Source organism: Nyctereutes procyonoides, unplaced genomic scaffold, assembly GCF_905146905.1.
Source record: "Nyctereutes procyonoides isolate TBG_1078 unplaced genomic scaffold, NYPRO_anot_genome, whole genome shotgun sequence".
NCBI classification, from domain to species: domain Eukaryota; kingdom Metazoa; phylum Chordata; class Mammalia; order Carnivora; family Canidae; genus Nyctereutes; species Nyctereutes procyonoides.
Genome location: NW_026575051.1, coordinates 33,367,454 through 33,386,229, shown reverse-complemented (window position 1 = coordinate 33,386,229; position 18,776 = coordinate 33,367,454). Strand labels below are relative to the sequence as shown.

At 37.7% G+C, this 18,776-nt stretch overlaps 1 protein-coding gene and 1 pseudogene across 4 annotated transcripts in view; both read right to left on the bottom strand.

Moving 5' to 3' along the window:
• SMAP1 (small ArfGAP 1) overlaps window positions 1–18,776 on the bottom strand; it is a 175,122-nt gene that overhangs the window by 33,117 nt on the left and 123,229 nt on the right. The window lies entirely within an intron of this gene.
• LOC129513225 (U4 spliceosomal RNA) lies at window positions 1,968–2,093 on the bottom strand (annotated as a pseudogene).

Here is an 18,776-nt window from a genome sequence, read left to right as displayed (position 1 = left end):
AAAATATAACTGAAAGAAAAAAAATAAGTAGAGTACAGCTGGAAGGGGCCACCACCTTGCCCATCACATAACACATGTCATGGGAAGCAAGTACTACACCTTTCACAGATGACTTGCTTCTGGGTCAGAATTTTATGTGGATAAGCAGCGTCCCTCACAGCAACCCATGCAAAGTCAGCCCTCAACACAAGAATTTATAAAAATAATAACAAGAAATACAAAGAAAAAAGAAAGGAAAATTAGCCAAACACCTAAGTCTAAACCACGCTTGGACACTTCCCAGCTGTGTGACTTTGAGTAAGTTAGAGTATCTCTGAGCAGGGTTAGCTTCATGGGAGTAACCAGAGAGTAACCAGAGAGTCCCACAAAAGGTTTAACAGCTATTGCATCTTGAACTTCTTCATTTTATTTTTGAACTTGATTTTGTAAATCCAATAAGACAATGAAACATAAGCACAGAAGGTATGTGCAATATGTGCCCTTGGCTGCCCATTTGCATACAGTGGTCATGATGTTTTATGAGCACAGAATTTCTGTGTAAGGACCCAAGTGGGGACAATGTAAGCATATTAGGTCTACAACACGGTAAACAGGATATCAAGAGCCCTAAAGAGGCCGGGCTTTCTCTTTCCATCAGAACTTAAGAAGCAGAAGGCAGTAGTATTCTAAGAAACAAGACAGACCAAAGACTCCTATCCTTTCTTACTCATGTCACTTCCCTGTATCAGCCAACCATTTACAGTAAAAATGATGACAGGAGAGAGAAGTACCTTTCCTTTCAGTCCTTCCTTACTCACCAGTTAATCAAAAATATGGAATATGTAGATATTAAGAAGTAAAATAAAAAGTTAGTTTTGGGCATTATTCTCACTATTGTGGTAATAACAAAATATCCATGCATATACAAGCTAAGAAATACCAAGGGTGTAAATTTGATGATTCCAAATATGAGTTAAAGCCTCATATGATTACAGTTAAAACCTGCGTTACAACATAAAGATGAATGGTAAAATTTATGTTGATGTAAATTTTTTATTTTTATTTATCTAGAACATTATTTTAAGGTAAACTCTACTCCCAATGTGGGGCTCGAACTCATGTATTTAGAACAACATTAAATAGCAAATAAAAGACACCTTGATAGTTGAGAGAATGTAGAAGAAACTTAAAAAGCTCTGTATTTTAGTATAATTAATGGTACTTTTTTCTTTTTTTTTTTAAAGTTATAGCTGGCTCTGTGTCTGAGCCTTAGCTTTTGATTAGTACAATAATAACTGTCATATTCACGTTATGACTGCCAAAATAATAATTAAGATAAATAAAACAACACTTTCAGTTTCTGGCAGATAAGCAGCTTGAAAGTCACTACTTCATCCTAACAAGTAAAAGCTGAACAAACTGAAAAATTAACAACTCTTCTTAGATTCATCAGAGAAGTGAGGTTGCAGACAAACAGCAGCCCCCAAAATTGGAAAGAAAGCATACATAGAAATTCACTTTTTGGAGCAAAAAACCAGGGCAGAAAAACCTGAATTGTATGTAATTGACAAAGTGCTGAAAAGACTCTCAACCTGAGCATCAAAAACTGCAGAGGGATCCTGTCCCGTGGGGGTCCTCACATTTCTGAATTTTACCAAGGTTCTCTTAGTGAAGAGTAGGGAGAAACTTCCTTTGGTTTTGTCATGGTATGGGGAAAAGCAGAGCCCAATTTATTGGAGCTTTTTCAGTATCTAGCTTACCTGGGAGAAGGGAAATAACCCATTTAGTCTCACTCCGGCCATCCTGTTCCACCTAAGGTAGGAAAACAGGTACTGGAGTAGTTTACTGCACAGGGACACAGGCTCATTAAAAGGTAAAACCTAATCACAGGACTACTGAATTTCTCTTTTCTTTGCATACTTCACCAGCACATTACTAAAGTCCTATTTATCAGAGTTCCTGTCATCCTATATGTACATTATACTTAGCTTTCAAAAAAAAAAAATCACAAGGCAAACAGAAAGGAACAAAACAGTTTGAGAAAAGTTTTTAATTAGCAATAATCATGCCCCGAATAAACCTCATTGGCTATGATGCTGCCACTGTGCAAAGCTAGGACCAAAACAGTTTGAAAAGACAGACCAAGCATCAGAACCAGACTCAGATATAGCAGAGATGTTGGAATGAATTATCAGACTGAATTTAGAACAACTATGATTGCTAAGGGTTTTAACAGCAAAAGTAGATACATACAAGACCAGAGGGATAATATTGGCAGAGAAGTGGAAACTCCGAGAATCAGTGCTATAGATCAAAAACACAGTAACATAAATGAAGAATGCCTCTGATGGACCTTGTTAGTAGACTGGACATAGCTGAGGAAAGAATCTCTGAGCTTAAGAATATGTCAATAGACATTTCCAAAATGGAAAAACAAGGAGAAACAAACTGAAAAAGAAACAATATTCAAGTGGGACAAATATAAAAAGTATAATATACATATTTTTGGGGTATGAGACGGAGAAAAAAGAGAAAAAGGAAGAGAAGAAATATTTGAAGCCATAATGATTTAAAATTTACCCAAATAAATGTTGAACACCAAACTGCAAATCCAAGAAGTCAGAGAACACCTAGCAGGATAAATGCTAAAAAACAAACCAACAAAAACCTTCCACCTATCATACAATTTTCTAACTACAGAAAATAAAAGATAAAGCAAAAATTCTGAGAAGAGAGGTTAGATAGCAGAGGAGTAGGATGATCCTAAGTTTGCCTCCTCCCTCAAATACAACTAGATAAATGTCGAATCATTCTTAACACTCAAGAAATCGATCTGAAGTCTTAGAGAATAAAGCTGCAGGTCTACAATCTGGAAAAATGACCCAGGAATGAAGGAACTATAGAGGGTTGATTTGTGGAAGAAAAGAGCTAGAGGTACTCACCAGGAGAAGAGCCCTGATCATGGAGGGAGTAGTGAAAGAGAAAGAAGAGAGAAAGTGGTGGGGGGTGGGGGGGCTGGGGAGAACACTGAAAACACACACAGGAGACTGCTAAGAAAACTACTCCCAAAATCCACAGACAAGGAAAAACAAAACAAAACCAAACAAAACAAAACACTGAGAGGGAGAAAGGAGAGGGTAACAATACCACACCAGTTTTCTATAAACAAGAGTACAGATTCTGAAGTTCCAGAGGTCTGAGACATTGCTAGGTTCATGCCTGGGTCGCTGAGCAGTGCTCTAGTGGGAAAGAAAGATGGAGACTTACCAGGAGGCAGTCTGAAGATCCACAGGGTCACAAGGGGAAAAGCAGTTCCTCTGTTTGGGGTGCATTTGGTAGAGGTGACACAGCCTCTGTGGGAGCAAAGGACCCTGTGGGAGCCATCAACCTATCCCTCTCACCAGTATGAGAACAGACATCTGCAGAGAGCAGTAGACCCTGGCCCCAACTGTATGTTGCAATTTACCATAAACTTTGAACCAAGATGCAGTAGTGTGACTACCTTCCGGGACAAGCCAGCACCAGCCACAGTGCAGGGAGATCTTCTCCCAGATCGGTGCAGGTCCCTGCAGCAGGGTATCTTTGAAGTGTGGGATTTTTGACATTCAACTGCGCCTGAAACAAAACACAGGAATGCTGCACCACTGGGCAGCGGTAGCTCTGACACAGGATGAAGGCAAGGATCAGGGACACAGGAGGGTCACTGTTTGCCTGTGAGGGCTTACTGAAGAGGGGTGACTCGCATTTCCTTCCCTGGAGAGAACCAGGCAAAGCCATTTTCTTCTGAAGCCTGCCACTCTGACCCACCTCAGTGAGCTAAACAATGCCATCAATTAAATGAGGAAGCTGAAACTACAAGCCCAGCCCTACTGTGCCCTGGGCAATTCCACCAGGGCAATTCCACCTATTAATCAGAGCAGCAAGACTCTCCCCCAAAAGACGAGCAAAAACCCCTCACACATACCAAGTCTACCCATCATCCTACTAATCACTGAGTGCTGCAAAGCTTCAGCTCTAGGGGAGCAGGTTCGAGTACCCTTTGGGGTTTTTTTTCATTTCTTTTTTTGTGGTTATAGAAAAAGGTTTTTTTTAATATTTTTATTTTAAAAATTTTATTTTATACATAATTTTTAATTTTTTCTTTTCTTTCTTACTACATTTTCTCTATCAAGCTTCTCATAAAAAAGCAAATAAAAACACATCTAGGATCTGGCTTCCTTTATGTATTTTATTAATTTTTAAAAAATTTTAAACTTTTATTCGGCTTTTTTCCCCTCCAAAATGACAAGATAGAGGAATTCACCCCAAAAGAAATAAGAAGTGATAACCAGAGACTTAATGACTACAAATACAAGTAATATGTCTGAACTAGAATTTAAAACAATTATATGGATACTACTGGATTTGAAAAAATCATAGAAGATACCAGAGAATCCCTTATTGCAGAGATAAAAGAACTAAAATCTAGTCGGGCTGAAATTAAAAATGCTATAACCGAGATACAAACCTGAATGGATGCCATAACAATGAGGATGGGCAAATCAGAAGAACAAATCAGTGATACAGAAGATAAAATTATGGGGGCATCTGGATGGCTCAGTTAAAAATCAGACTTAATTTCAGCTCAGGTCATTGATTTCAGGGGCCTGAGACAGAATCCCATTTTGGGCTCTACAGTGATTCTCTCACTCTCCCTCTACCCCTCCCGAGCTCATGCTCTCTCTCTTAAAAAAAAAAAAAAAAAAAAAAGTAAAAAAGATAAAATTATGGAGTTGTAAAAGAAGAGGGAAACAAAGGTAATGAATCAGGAAGGCAGACTTAGGGAACTCAATGAATGACTTATTAAATGGACTAACATTTGTATCATAGGATTCTTAGAAAATGAAGAGAAATAAAAAGGGATGGAAGGTTAATTCAAGAAAATTATAGCTGAAAACTTCCCGAATCTGAAGAAGGACACAGTCGTCAAAATCCAAGCAGCACAGAAAACCCCCATTAAATTCAACAAAAGCTGACAATTGCCATGGCATTTCACAGTGAAATTACAAAATATACAGACAAGGAAAGAATCCTGAAGGCAACAAGAGAAAAATATGTCCCTAACCTACAGGGAAGACAGATCAGGTCACAGCATATCTGTCCACAGAAACTTGACAGGCCAGAAGAAAATGGCAGGAAATATTCAACATGCTCAATGGGAAAAATATGCAGCAAGGCATATTCAGAATAGATGGGAGAGAAAGTTTCCCAGACAAACAAAACCTAAAGGAGTTCATGACCATTAAACCAGTCCTATAAGAAATTTTAGGAAACTCTTTGAGTGGAGAAAAACGACCAAAAGCAACAAAGACTAGAAAAAGACCAGAGAACATCACCAGAAACACCAACTCTACAGGTAACACAATGACGCTAAATTCTTATCTTTCAATAATCATTCTAAATGTAAATGGACTAAATGCTCCAAATGACACAGGGTGTCCAAATGGATAAAAAAACATGATTCATCTATCTGCTGCCTACAAAAGGCTCATTTTAGACCTAAAAACACCTGCAGATTGAAAGTATGGGAACAGAAAAGCATCTATCATGATAACAGATGTTAAAAGAAAGCCGAAGGAGCCATACTTATATCAGACAAACTCAATTTTAAAGCAAAGACTACAATAAGAGATAAAGAAGGGCATTATATCATAATTAAGGGGTCTATCCATTAAGAAGATTTGATAATTGTAAATACTTACGCCTACAACTTGGCAGCACTCAAATATATAACTCAGTTAATAAACTCATGGACAATAAAACACTAATAGTAGGGGACTTGAACATCCCACTTACACCAATGGACAGATAATTGAAGCAGAAAATCAACAAGGAAACAATGGCTTTGAATGACACACTGGACCAGATGGACTTAACAGATATATTCAGAACATCTCATCCTAAAGCAGCAGAATACACATTCTTTTCAAGTGCACATGGAACATTCACCAAAACAGATTACATACTAGGTCATAAATCAGCCCTCAACAAGCACAAAAGGATTGAGCTCATACCACACATATTTTAAAACCACAACACTATGAAACTTGAAGTCAACCACAAGAAAAAATTTGAAAAGATCACAAATATGTGGAGGTTAGAGCACTTACTACTAAAGAATGAATGGGTTAACCAGGAAATTAAAGAACAAATTTAAAAATACATGGAAGCAAATGAAAATATTGTCATTTTGATAGCCCCAAACTGCTGGGATACAGCAAAAGCAGTCATAAAAAGGAAGTACACAGCAATACAGGCCTACCTTAAGTAACAAGAAAAGCCTCAAATATACAACCTAACCCTACACCCAAAGGAGCTAGAAAAGGAACCACAAATAAGTTAAGCCAGCAGAAGAAGGGAAATAATAAAGATCAGAGCAGAAATAAATGATACAGGTCAATATCCCTAATGAACATGAGTGCAAAAATTCTCAAGATACTAGTAAATCAAATCCAACAGCACATTATAAGAATTATTCACCATGATCAAGTGGGGTTTATTCCTGGGCTGCAAAAGTCGTTCAATTTTGTAAGTCAATCAATATGATACAACATGTTAATAAAAGAAAGGATAAGAACCATAAGATCCTCTCAATAGACTCAGAAAAAGCATTTGACAAAGTACAGTATTCATTCATGATAAAAACCCTCAACAGGGCTAGAGTTAACAGCACAAGAAACAACAGGTGTTGTGAGGATGCATAGAAAGTAGAACCCAGTTACACTGTTGGTGAGAATGCAAACTGGTGCAACCACTCTGGAGAACAGTATGGAATTTCCTTCAAAGACTTAAAAATGAAAATACCCTACAACCCAGGAATTGCACTACTGGGCATTTACCCAAAAGATACAAAAATAGAGATTTGAAGGAGTACATACAACCAGATGTTTACAGCAGCATTGTCAACAACTGCCAAAATATGGAGAGAGCCCAAATGTCTATCGACTGATAAATGTAAAAAGAAGATGTGGTATGGGGATGTCTGGGTGGCTCAGGGGTTAAGCATCTGCCTTTGGCTCAGGGTGTGATCCAGGTTGAGTCCCACATTGGTCTCCTTGCTAGAAGCCTGCTTCTCCTCTGCCTGTGTCTCTGCCTCTCTCATGAATAAATAAATAAAATCTTAAAAAAAAAAAAGAGGTGGTGTGTGTGTGCGTACATATATATAATATATATTATATATATAATGGAATATTATATATACATATTAATACATTATATACATTATATATAATGGAATATTACTCAGCCATCAAAGAGAATGAAATCTTGCCATTTGCAAAGACATGGATGGAGCTAGAGTGTATTATGCTAAGTGAAGTAAGTCAGAGAAAGACAAATACCATATGATTTCATTCATGTGTAATTTAAGAAACAAAATAGATGAATATATGCAAAGGGGTAAAAGAAAAGAAAAAAAAGAAGAGAGGGAAACAAACCAAACAAAAGAGAGGGGATGTGCTAGATAGATAATGGGTATCAAAGAGGGCACTTGTGATGATGAGCACTGGGTAATGAATCACTGGATTCTACTCCAGAAGGCAATATTGCACTGCATGTTATCTAACTAAAATTTAAATTAAGAAAGGAAAAAAGAAACATTTCTATAAGAAGACAAAGGGAGAATAATACTTATCTATTGAGGAACAAAGATAAAGATTAACTGAACTTCTCCTTAGAAGAAAGGCAAGCAAGAAAAGATTGGAGTCAAATATTTTAAAGTAAAACAAAAACAAAACAAACCCCAAATTTAAAGTATTGAAGGGCAAAACCCCACAATCCTAGGATTCTGTAGTCTGCAGAATCACCCTTCTAAAGTAAAGGAGACATAAAAGATTTTCTCAGACAAACAATAATGGAGGGAATGTGTGGCCAAAACACTTGCCTTACCAGAAAGGTCTAAGTTCTTCAAAGCGAAGAGAAATGATAAAGGTCAGAAACTTAAAACTACATAAAGAAATGCAAACCATAAACAGGTAAAGGTAAAATAAGATAAATACTACAACAGTGCTTTGTAAACTTTAAAAATAAAAATATAAACATTTGAGATTAGTGTTACTATTATAACTGAACTCTTTCCTCTCTCCTTCCTATTATCTCAGAAGCTGATAGCTCTACATACCATCTTATCATCAGGTACTATGATCAGAACACAGCACTGCCAAATTATTTGAGTGCTACTATATACTCTGTCAGCCTGCTTTATCATACACCTTACACTGTTTCAAGGTTTCCTTTATAGACAGTTGTAAATTCTAGAAATTGTAGCAACTTATTACCATATCACAAGAAATCTGTAGAGAATTTCACTCTTTCACTGTTTGCAATAATGTGGTGTAATAAGTCTATGGTGAAAACAGAAGTTCAGCATCAGAAACCATTCACTTAATTTTCAAACACAGAGGATGTTTATTTAAAGTTCTTACTTTTAATAAAATATTTAACAATAAAATAAAATCACTGTTAGTAAAGAATAGAACTAATAATATATAGCTACTTTATTTCAGAATGTTACTTTATATAGTTATTAGTAAGGTAACATTAGTTGATAGTTAATATGTTAATAGGCCTAAATTCATGTTTTAAGTATTTTAGTAACTTGGTAAGAATTCCATTCAAAGGTATTATTTGATGTTACCACAACCATGGTAACAACTTACATTTATGGAGTTCACATGTAGTTAATCTATGTTTTTATTTTTTTACTTTTATTAGTTAATGTTAATCAATCTAAGAATCATGTTAACATCTAGTTTTGGAGACTGTGCTCTTTCATATAAAAACACAATGAATTAAAGTACTGAATTGCTGGTATAGATACTACTACCACTATCACATCTACTCCTGACAACACTACTAGTATTAATTACCTATCTCCTTCCTCTCCCCTGCATTAGCTTCCATCCTAACCTAGTCTCTTTCTCTTCTGAACAATGGAAATTCTCTTTGGCACTTAGTTGTGGTTACTTTGGAATAATACTGTGCTATATTCCAATACTTTACTTCTAGTTTTATATCTTCTTTTTAAACTAAAGAAAAGGTAGAGAGCAGTAAGCTCATATCTTCTTAGTGATGCTAGTTTAGGGAGGAGCATACAGAAAAACTTTCAAGACAGCTGAACATATCACACGAGTTATCACATATTTTATCAACAACCGATGAACAGATTACTTGTATGAAAAATTGCTAATTTCTAAAGTCAAAGACAAAAATGAAAGCTGCAAAGTATTTCCTGCATGATTCGGGTAAGCACAAATAGCCAACTGATAAAAGACAACTGCATCCATCACTGGATATGCATACTTACTGCTAGTTCCAGATGCTTTATTACCCATTAGAGAAAGCTATTAAAAGGAAGTTATTGTTAGGTGGTAGGAACTAAAAAGGAGTGGGAGGAATGCCCCAAGGCAGAGTCCCAAGTCCTTAAGAGGTAATGATAGAGACAGTGAGCTGGAGACAAGGGTGATAAATAAGCTACACAATAAAAGCCCAGGGGTGGTGGCAAAACATCCAGAGGTGACTTCCAAGACCTTGGGGCTGAAAGACTAGTGTAGATAGATAGCTGTGGGTGTTGAGCAAGTGCCCTCCTCTTCCACCTCTGCCCCAGGGAAACCTCTAAACTCTTTATAATTCATTTGCAGTGCAGGCATAGCCCCTCCCCACCACAGAGAAAGGCTGCCAGTAGGCTCTGGTACAATCCTAGCAGGGTCAAAACTCATCCTTACAACCTGTGGGAGGAATTCCCCAAATGACTGGACACAGCCTCCATCAGAGACCACCCCACTGTATGTCATAGCTCCTCGCAGCCCAGAAAGACCCAATAATACCCAATCCCAAAACAATCTAGAGGCTGGTTCTACCTCAGAAAACCTGATTGCTCTCCCACCTTCATGGTGTACTTTTGCTTTAATAAACAAAGCATTGTGCTTGCTACTTTTCTTCTGTCTTTATTAGAGCACAGATCCCCATGTAAATCTTCTCATGGGGGAATCCAAGGACCAAGAACTCCATTCACACATCGCAGACTCTCCCACTGGTAACATTATCACTGGCAGAGATTCAGGTCAGAAGCTATGGGATTTAAATCCTGGCATTACTTACAGACTACATAATCACACTCAGCTCCCGTTTCTTCATCTAAAGAATAAGGTGGATGGATTAGATTGCTTATATCCTTACCAGCTCAAACATTAGGAGACTACAAATAAAGTCTGATGTGGACCCTAAATATCTCCACTCTATATAAATGCATGTATGAGTAGTATGATGAGGAAGCAGAAGGCAAGCTAAGGGCAAAGCACAAGAGGACACCCCATACCAACCTCCCCAATTCCCAGGTGGGTTATGTGTTTCCTCAGGCATTCCTGGTTGCCCTAAAGCTAAGGGAAGAAAAAAGCAAATGGTTAACTTATAGAGATCACAGTACTGGGCAGCCCTGGTGGCCCAGCGGTTTAGTGCTGCCTTCAGCCAGGGGTGTGATCCTAGAGACCTGGAATCGAGTCCCATGTCAGGCTCTCTGAGTGGAGCCTGCTTCTCCCTCTGCCTGTGTCTCTGCCTCTCTCTCTCTCACTCTCCCTCTCTCCCTGTTTCTCATGAATAAATAAATAAAAAACCTTAAAAAAAAAAAAAAGATCGCAGTACTACTACAGGGAATGAATCTCCCTTGGTTCACAAATGTCTTAGTGATTTACAAGACAAAAATTCTTATCAATACCCTAACTTCCAGAGACCCATAACTCAATTTCCTGGAGCCCTAACATGACCCTCCCCTTCTATGAGTGATGTGGGAAACCAAGGCAGAAGAGAAAGTAAAATTTCTGACATACGGGTCTTGTCCCCATGCTTTAATAAAATCACATTTTTGCACCAAGACATCTCAGGAATTCTTTCTTGGCCATAGGCTCCAGATCTCATCAACATTCCAAAACTACATCAAGTATGGTGCTGCTGGGCCTCATCAGGAGCTGGTGCATACATTTCCATACAGCCTATTAGCTACCTACCAGGAATCTTTAGTATAGGGAAACACCTTCCTAAATGGCAAGGCCCATATAGATATTCTAAGAAATATCATGAATATATTAATCAGTTTAGCTATTGCTGTATGAATAGATCCTCTTAGAACTGCAAAAATTTAGTAATAATTCATCCACCAGGACCATTTTGCTATAATAGTAATAGCTGTTAATTTTAAAAATACTTTTTATATTTTGGATAAATAATATTTTTCTAATATTACAGAGGTAGCTGTCTCCCTTATTTTTTTATTTTTTTTAATTTTTTATTTATGATAGTCACACACACACAGAGAGAGAGGCAGAGACACAGGCAGAGGGAGAAGCAGGCTCCATGCACCGGGAGCCCGATGTGGGATTCGATCCCGGGTCTCCAGGATCGCGCCCTGGGCCAAAGGCAGGTGCCAAACCGCTGCGCCACCCAGGGATCCCTCCCTTACTTATTTTTAGAAAATTTCCTAAGGGGGACGCCTGGGTGGCTCAGCGGTTAAGCATCTGTCTGCTTTCGGCTCAGGGTATGATCCTGGGGTCCGGGATTGAGTTGCACATCGGGCTCCATGCGAGGGGCCTCTACCTCTGCCTCTTCTACCTCTACCTCTGCTATGTCTCTGCCTCTCTCTTCTGAGGCATAGAATAAAATAAATAAAATCTTCTAAAAAAAATTTCCTAAGGTAGGTTATTAAAAGTATCAGCTGGAGGGAAAAAGAAAATACCGTAAACACTAAACTGTTTATACATCTTACTGTAGGCTCAGTGGCTGTGTTACTTGTTTTAAACCTAAGGATAATTCATCACCTCTGGCCTATGTCCATTCAACCTTACTCCATACAGTAAAGTGACCTGATAATGAGATGCTTGCATAACAAAAATGTAAACAGCCAAGAATTTGGTCTTATGTAGCAATTTCTCTTCATTTCTTTTTACTCCTCTAAATTGTATCAGTCTTCCGGTTCAACCTTCCCAGCAATTTAATCATGAAGAGGATCATTTTTGCCAATCATCATTTTCCACAAGGACTGCTTACTCTATTGACAGTCATTTATTTGATAATGAAACCTCTACATGCTCAGCAATGTTCCAGGCACTGACAATCTACACTTGGCATTTGGGGGATGTGAGGGGGTGCAGAGTGGAGAAACGGACAGTAACACAAATAATCACAAATAAAACAGTAGTCTTAATTGTCATAGGATAACTTAAAATAGGGTGTTGTAACGAAGAATGACTGTGGGCTACCTTGAATCAGGTGTACAAGGTAGGCATCTCTCTGGTGCTATTTAAGATGAAATCTGAAGACAAGAATAAGGAAGGCACCCTTGAGAAGATCTGGGGAAAAGCACTGTAGGCAGGGCAAAGAGTGCAAAGGTCTTCAGGTCACAATAAGTCTGATTTGTTCTGGAAACAACAAAAAAAAAAGAGATGGCTAAAGCAAAATAAATAAGGGAGAGAGTAAAAAGAGGTAAATCCAGAGACACAGGTAGGGGCCTAAGGCTTCACTGTATGACTCCACAAGGTCTATGGAGCTTAATGTCATTCTAAGTACAACAGAAAGTCACTGGAAGGTGTGAAGCAAGGAAGTAACAAGATCTGATTTACCATTAAAAAGACAAATGAGAGAAAAAGAGAAAACATTTAGGATGCTATTGCAGAGTAAATATAATGGTGGCTTGATGTAGGATAGTAACAGTGAAGATGGAGAGAGGTACAGTTACTAGGATTTGCTACTGGAAGTGATGTGTCAGAGGTGGCGAGGGAAAGAAGAAAAACCATGGCAATGCAGATTTTTGCCTTAAAGTAACTCATTGAGCTAACTAGTGGTGTGGTTTCTTTAGATGGGGAGGTAGCAGATAGAGGATCTAGAAATCTCTTTTGGTTATTGTCAGTTTAAGACATCTGTTACATAAGGATGATAGGAAGGATGCTGAATATACAAGCCAAGAGTTCTGAAGCTGGGTCAAGCCTAGAGATACAGTGTGACCTTGATCATTAAAACTATGGGACTAATGGAGGGCATTTAGGCAGAGAAAGTACAAAAGAAGGGAGCCCACTATATAGGAGGTTTATACTTCGGGGCCTAGCAAAAGAGACAAAGCCAACAGACGATACTCAGAAGAAATAGGCAATGAAGTAAGAATAAAACCAAGAGAATGGAGTTCATGGAAACCAAGATAAGAAAGTGCTTCAGGAAAGAGGGAATGGCCATCTGTATAGAAAACTGACAAGAAGAAAGATAAGAGAAAAATCCATGTTGACAACAACATGAAGGGTAACTAGTGACTTCAATTGGGGGAGTCACAGGAGAGAGAATAGAAGCTGGAATAGAATGCAACGAGAAGAAAACCTCAAGTAAGAAAATGTAAACAATGACCAAAGATAACCCTTTCAAAAATGGTGTTAGACACAGACAATAATAATTGGAGATAATAAGATACAGTAAAATGAAAAAAACAAACAAACGAGGAAGTAGGGGGAGAAATAAAGAATTAAGTTGTGAGGTAAAATACTGACCAGTTGTAGCGGCTGATCTCCAGCAGGGGCAGGACCTGTCCATTTCATGATAAGAAAGGTACAGGGCACATGTACCGGCTGCCTGTTTCATGATGAGAAAATGAGGAAGTTCCTTTATGACTGCTATTCTCTTGATCAAACATGAAACAAATACATTACTGAAATGGATTGTGTATTATGTTCATAGAAGAGAAAGCACAAAACAACTCTGGAAAACTAGAAAGCAAACATACTAGGAAAAAGGAAAGTATAATTGGACTACAAGGCAACGTTCAATACCTGCTAGAGATTTGTAGCCATGAATTGAAAGTGAGACCAGTCAGCAGGTAGAGTTTCTCTGCTGGATGAAGGGCATGGAATGGGACGATAAACAGATTAAATCAGTACTTACCAGACAAAAGTACCCGAGGGAAGTGCAGGGCAGTCACAAGGAACTGAGTAAGCACAGTGAGAGTGAGGAATGTGTGAAGTCAGGAGGTTATTTAAATAATTCTATTTTGAGGCACATCTTCAGCAATTTTCTTTTTGATTGTTAACTAACTTACCTCTTACCAAATCCTCATTTGACAGTGGCTTTAAATGTAATTAAAGCAGTTTTCCAGGGATGCCTGGTGGCTCAGTGGTTGAACATCTGCCTTCAGTTCAGGGAGTGATCCTGGAGTCCCGGGATCGAGTCCCACATCGGGCTCCCTGCGGGGAGCCTGCTTCTCCCTCTGCCTCTGTGTCTCTGCCTCTCTCTGTGTATCTTTCATGAATAAATAATTTTTTTTTAAAGCAGTTTTCCAATAACATCATCTACTTGAAATCTTTGCATATTATGACTCAAGTGCAGTGAGTGGATAGTGAAAATTTTTCAAGGACTTCTAAATACAGTAACTAGTGCACATGTCAAAACATCACAGAAGACGGATGATATGAAAATATTAGAAGATCAACTAAAACTATATGAGCCAGAAAATAAAATATGCATATCTCTGGAAACACACTTTCCTCCTTTTCTTCCTTCAAGGAATACTTGAGGGATCACCGTAGGCCTAGAACAGGGCATGACTGAGATTAAGGAACTTATACAATGAAGCTTTACATCCCTGCTTGTAGGTTCTGACTGGTTTTTAATGAAGGAAAAGAACAGAAGGAGGGCTTAGGGACAGTCTATATGTAGGAGGCAAAGTCTTCCTCTCCTCCCTCTGCCCCTTATCTTTCTCCCAAACTATAAGCTCTGAGAGGATACTTTTTCCTGATAACACCTTTGTACCCACAATGATAGAATAGGCTTCATCACATGAAAGATGCTCAATAAGTGCATATTCAACTTAGAACACCCAGGCAAAGACACAGAAGACTGGTGGTCCTGGAGAAAGCACAAATGGGACCTAACCCCTTTGTTCCTGGAGGCTCTTAGAAATGAGCTCTATCAAGTAGACTGCCACCCACCCTATCGGGTTGCCAGATGGAGAGCAAGGAGACAATATCAAGAAATCACAATTTCTCAAAAGCAAATCACAACTACACAAACATGACTGGACTCTAAGCTCCAAAGGGCAAGGATCTATGTCTGATTTGTTCAATGCTATATCTGAAGAGCCTATTACAGTGTCTGTCACACATCAGACACTCATTACACATTTGTTTAATAATGTGGGTCTATCAAGATTAGGTAGATGAGTGGTCCATTCAAAAATGCTTATAAACTATAACTTTGAATTAACATTTTAAAATTAAACTTTAATCATAAACACTGAGGTCCTTCTGACTTCAAGGTTCATATTCTTTTTAGTATACTATGCTGCCATTATTTAGCAGAGATGGTGTGTTGACTCACTCCAGGAATACTATTAGAAATTTTGTGCTGACGATATAAACCACTTGCTATTACCCCATGTATATTTGCAGCTGTTTAAATTAAACCACAGCAGACACTCATGTGAAAATAATGAACTCCTATCAGTGGTCTCCTTTTAAGAAAGATCTGTTCTACCAATTATGAGATGTGGGAATGTGGGCAAATTTCACTCTCTGAATCTTGTTTCTCCTTTGTGTGATGACTACAGTAAAGCTATCTAGGGTTATTGTGAGAATTAATTAATACACAAAATGCTCAACACAATGCTTGGCACTTGTAGGAACTTTGTTAACCCCTTCTTTCTATCTCCACTTCTGGCTGTAATAGTAATACGCGGAAAGGCTGCAGCATATTCATTAAGAGCGCATATTCATTAAGAGCGCATACTCTAAAGGCATTATGTTCAGATTCAAATCTTGATTTTGCTACTCAAGAGCTGTGTGACCATAAATAAATTACCAAGTCTCACAAGGTTCTCATCAGTAAATGAGAAGAGTAATAGTATCAATCTCAATGAGACTGAGTTGTAGTGAAGCCCATAAAATATTATAAAACGTTCAAAACAATCCCTACAATAGTTAAACATCAAGTAAGTACTTCCTATTTTTATTACTTTCATGACCAATTATATTTAATTCCTGAACCTTTTCACCATGACGGTAACATTCTTAAGTAAAGGCTTTAACTTATAAAACTACCTTTCATTAAAGCATTTACTAAGGAAATATTTTTCTTATTTTCTATTTAAGGAAATTTCTAACTTATTTTAAGGGACTGTAAAGCTTATATGCTTACTGAATAAAAGTCTTCCTTTCTTTCATTAAATAGGAAATGAAAGTTTTGCACATAAAGTAATTGGATTTCTTCCCTTTTTATTGCCTCACTTGCAATAAAGCTTTAAATGATTGCAAAAACATTTTAGAAATTTCATGAAGGAAAAAAAATGTTTCCAATTTACTATAAGTCTATAATAGAGCCTAAAATATGGTTTTCTGCCTCAACTTATACACTCCTTATCACAGTTATTTTAATAATGAGTAAGTATTAAAAAGCTATTATAACTTTGGTTCCTTTTTCTTTAGGTTTGAGGGCATTTTAGTACACAGTTATTTAACTAACAAAATAAGGTCACTATCATCTTGTTATGGCTTTCTTTAAGACAATAATTCTTACTTTAACTCCCCAATTCTTTCTTTTTTAAATTAGGTAAAACAGTAAGAAGAAAACAAACAGTCTAGGCTGGAAGAACTCTCATGTACTGGTCACAAGTGTCTCAAGCTACTTAAATTATTTACTAATTTAAAGATAACCTTTCTTAACAATATATTATGAGCAAGTATATGCCAATAAATTAGGCAATCTGGAAGAAATGGATGCATTCCTGGAAACCTATAAATTATCAAAACTGAAACAGGAAGAAATAGAAAACCTGAATAGACCAATAACCAGCAAGGAAACTGAAGCAGTCATCAAAAACTTCCCAGAAAACAAAAGTCCAGGGCCAGATGGCTTCTCCAGGGGAATTCTACCAAACATTTAAAGAAGAAATAATACTTATTCTACCAAAGCTGTTTCAAAAGATAGGAATGGAAAGAAAATTTCCAAACTCCTATGAGGCCAGCATTACCTTGATCCCAAAATCAGACAAAGGCCCTACCAAAAAGGAGAGTTAAAGACCAGCATCCCTGATGAACGGACATGGATGCAAAAATTCTCACCAAGATACTGGTCAATGGGATCCAATAGTACATTATGAGGATTATTCACCATAACCAAGTGGGATTTATCCACTTTATACACCTGGGCTACAAGGATGATTCAACATTTATAAATCAATCAATGTGATACATCACATTAATAAAAGAAAGGACAAGAGCCAAATGACCTCTCAATTGATGTAGAGAAAGGATCTTACAAAATACAGCACCCTTTCCTGATTAAAATCCTTCAAAGTGTAGGGAGAAAGGGGACATATCTCAATATTCATAAAAGCTACCTATGAAAAGCCTGCAGCATATCATTCTCAATGGGGAAAAACTGAGAGCCTTTCCCCCAAGATCAGGAACACAACAGGGATGCCCACTCTCACCACTATTCAACTTAGTACTAGACGTCATAGCCTCAGCAATCAGACAAAAGAAAAAAAAAAGGCATTCAAATTGGCAAAGAAGTTCAACTCTCCCTCTTTGCAGATGACATGACACTGTGCATAGAACCCAAAAGACTCCACCCCAAAATTGCTAGAACTCATATAGTAATTCAGCAATGTGGCAGGACACAAAATCAATGCAGAGAAATCAGTTGCATTTCTATACACTAACAATGAGACTGAAGAAAGAGAAATTAAGGAATTGATCCCATTTATAAATTGCAGCCAAAACCATAAGATACCTAGGAATAAACCTAACCAAACAGGTAAAGGATCCATATTCTACAGACTACAGAAGATTTACGACAGAAATTGAGGAAGACACAAAGAGATGGGAAAACACTCCATCCTCTTGGATTGGAAGAATAAATATTGTGAAAATGTCTATGCTATCCAGAGCAATTTACACATTCAATGAAATCCCTAACAAAACACCATGGACTTTTTTCACAGAGTTGGAAAAAATAATCCTTAGATTTGTATGGAACCAGAAAATACCCTGAATAGCCAGAAGAATGCTGAAAAAGAAAACCAAAGCTGGGGCATCACAATGCCTGACTTCAAGCTGTATTACACAAAGCTGTGATCATCAAGACAGTATGGTACTGGCACAAAAACAGACACATAGATAATGCAACAGAATAGAGAACCCGAAAATGGACCTTCAACTCTATGGTCAACTAATCTTCAACAAAGCAGGACAGAATACCAAATGGAAAAAAAGTCTCTTCAATAAGTGGTGGTGGGGAAAATTGGACAGCCACATACAGAAGAATGAAATGGAACCAGAATTCTCTTAACCACACACAAACATAAACTCAAAATGGTTGAAAGATCTAAATCTGAGACAAGAATCCATCAAAATTCTAGAAGAGAATACAGGCAGCAACCTTTTTGAACTCAGCCACAGCAACTCCTTGCAAGATACATCTATGAAGGCAAGGGAAACAAAAGCTATAATGAACTACTGGGACTTCATCAAGATAAAAAGCTTCTGCACAGCAAAGGAAACAGTCAACAAATCTAAAAGACAACCTACAGAATGGGAGAAGATATTTACAAATGACATATCAGATAAAAGGGCTGGTATCCAAGATCTATAAAGAACTTATCAAACTCAACACCCAAAAAACAAACAATCCAGTCAAGAAATGGGCAGAAGACATGAATGGACATTTCTCCAAAGAAGACCTACTCATGGCCAACAAGAACATGAAAACATGCTCCACGTCATTTGTCGTTACGG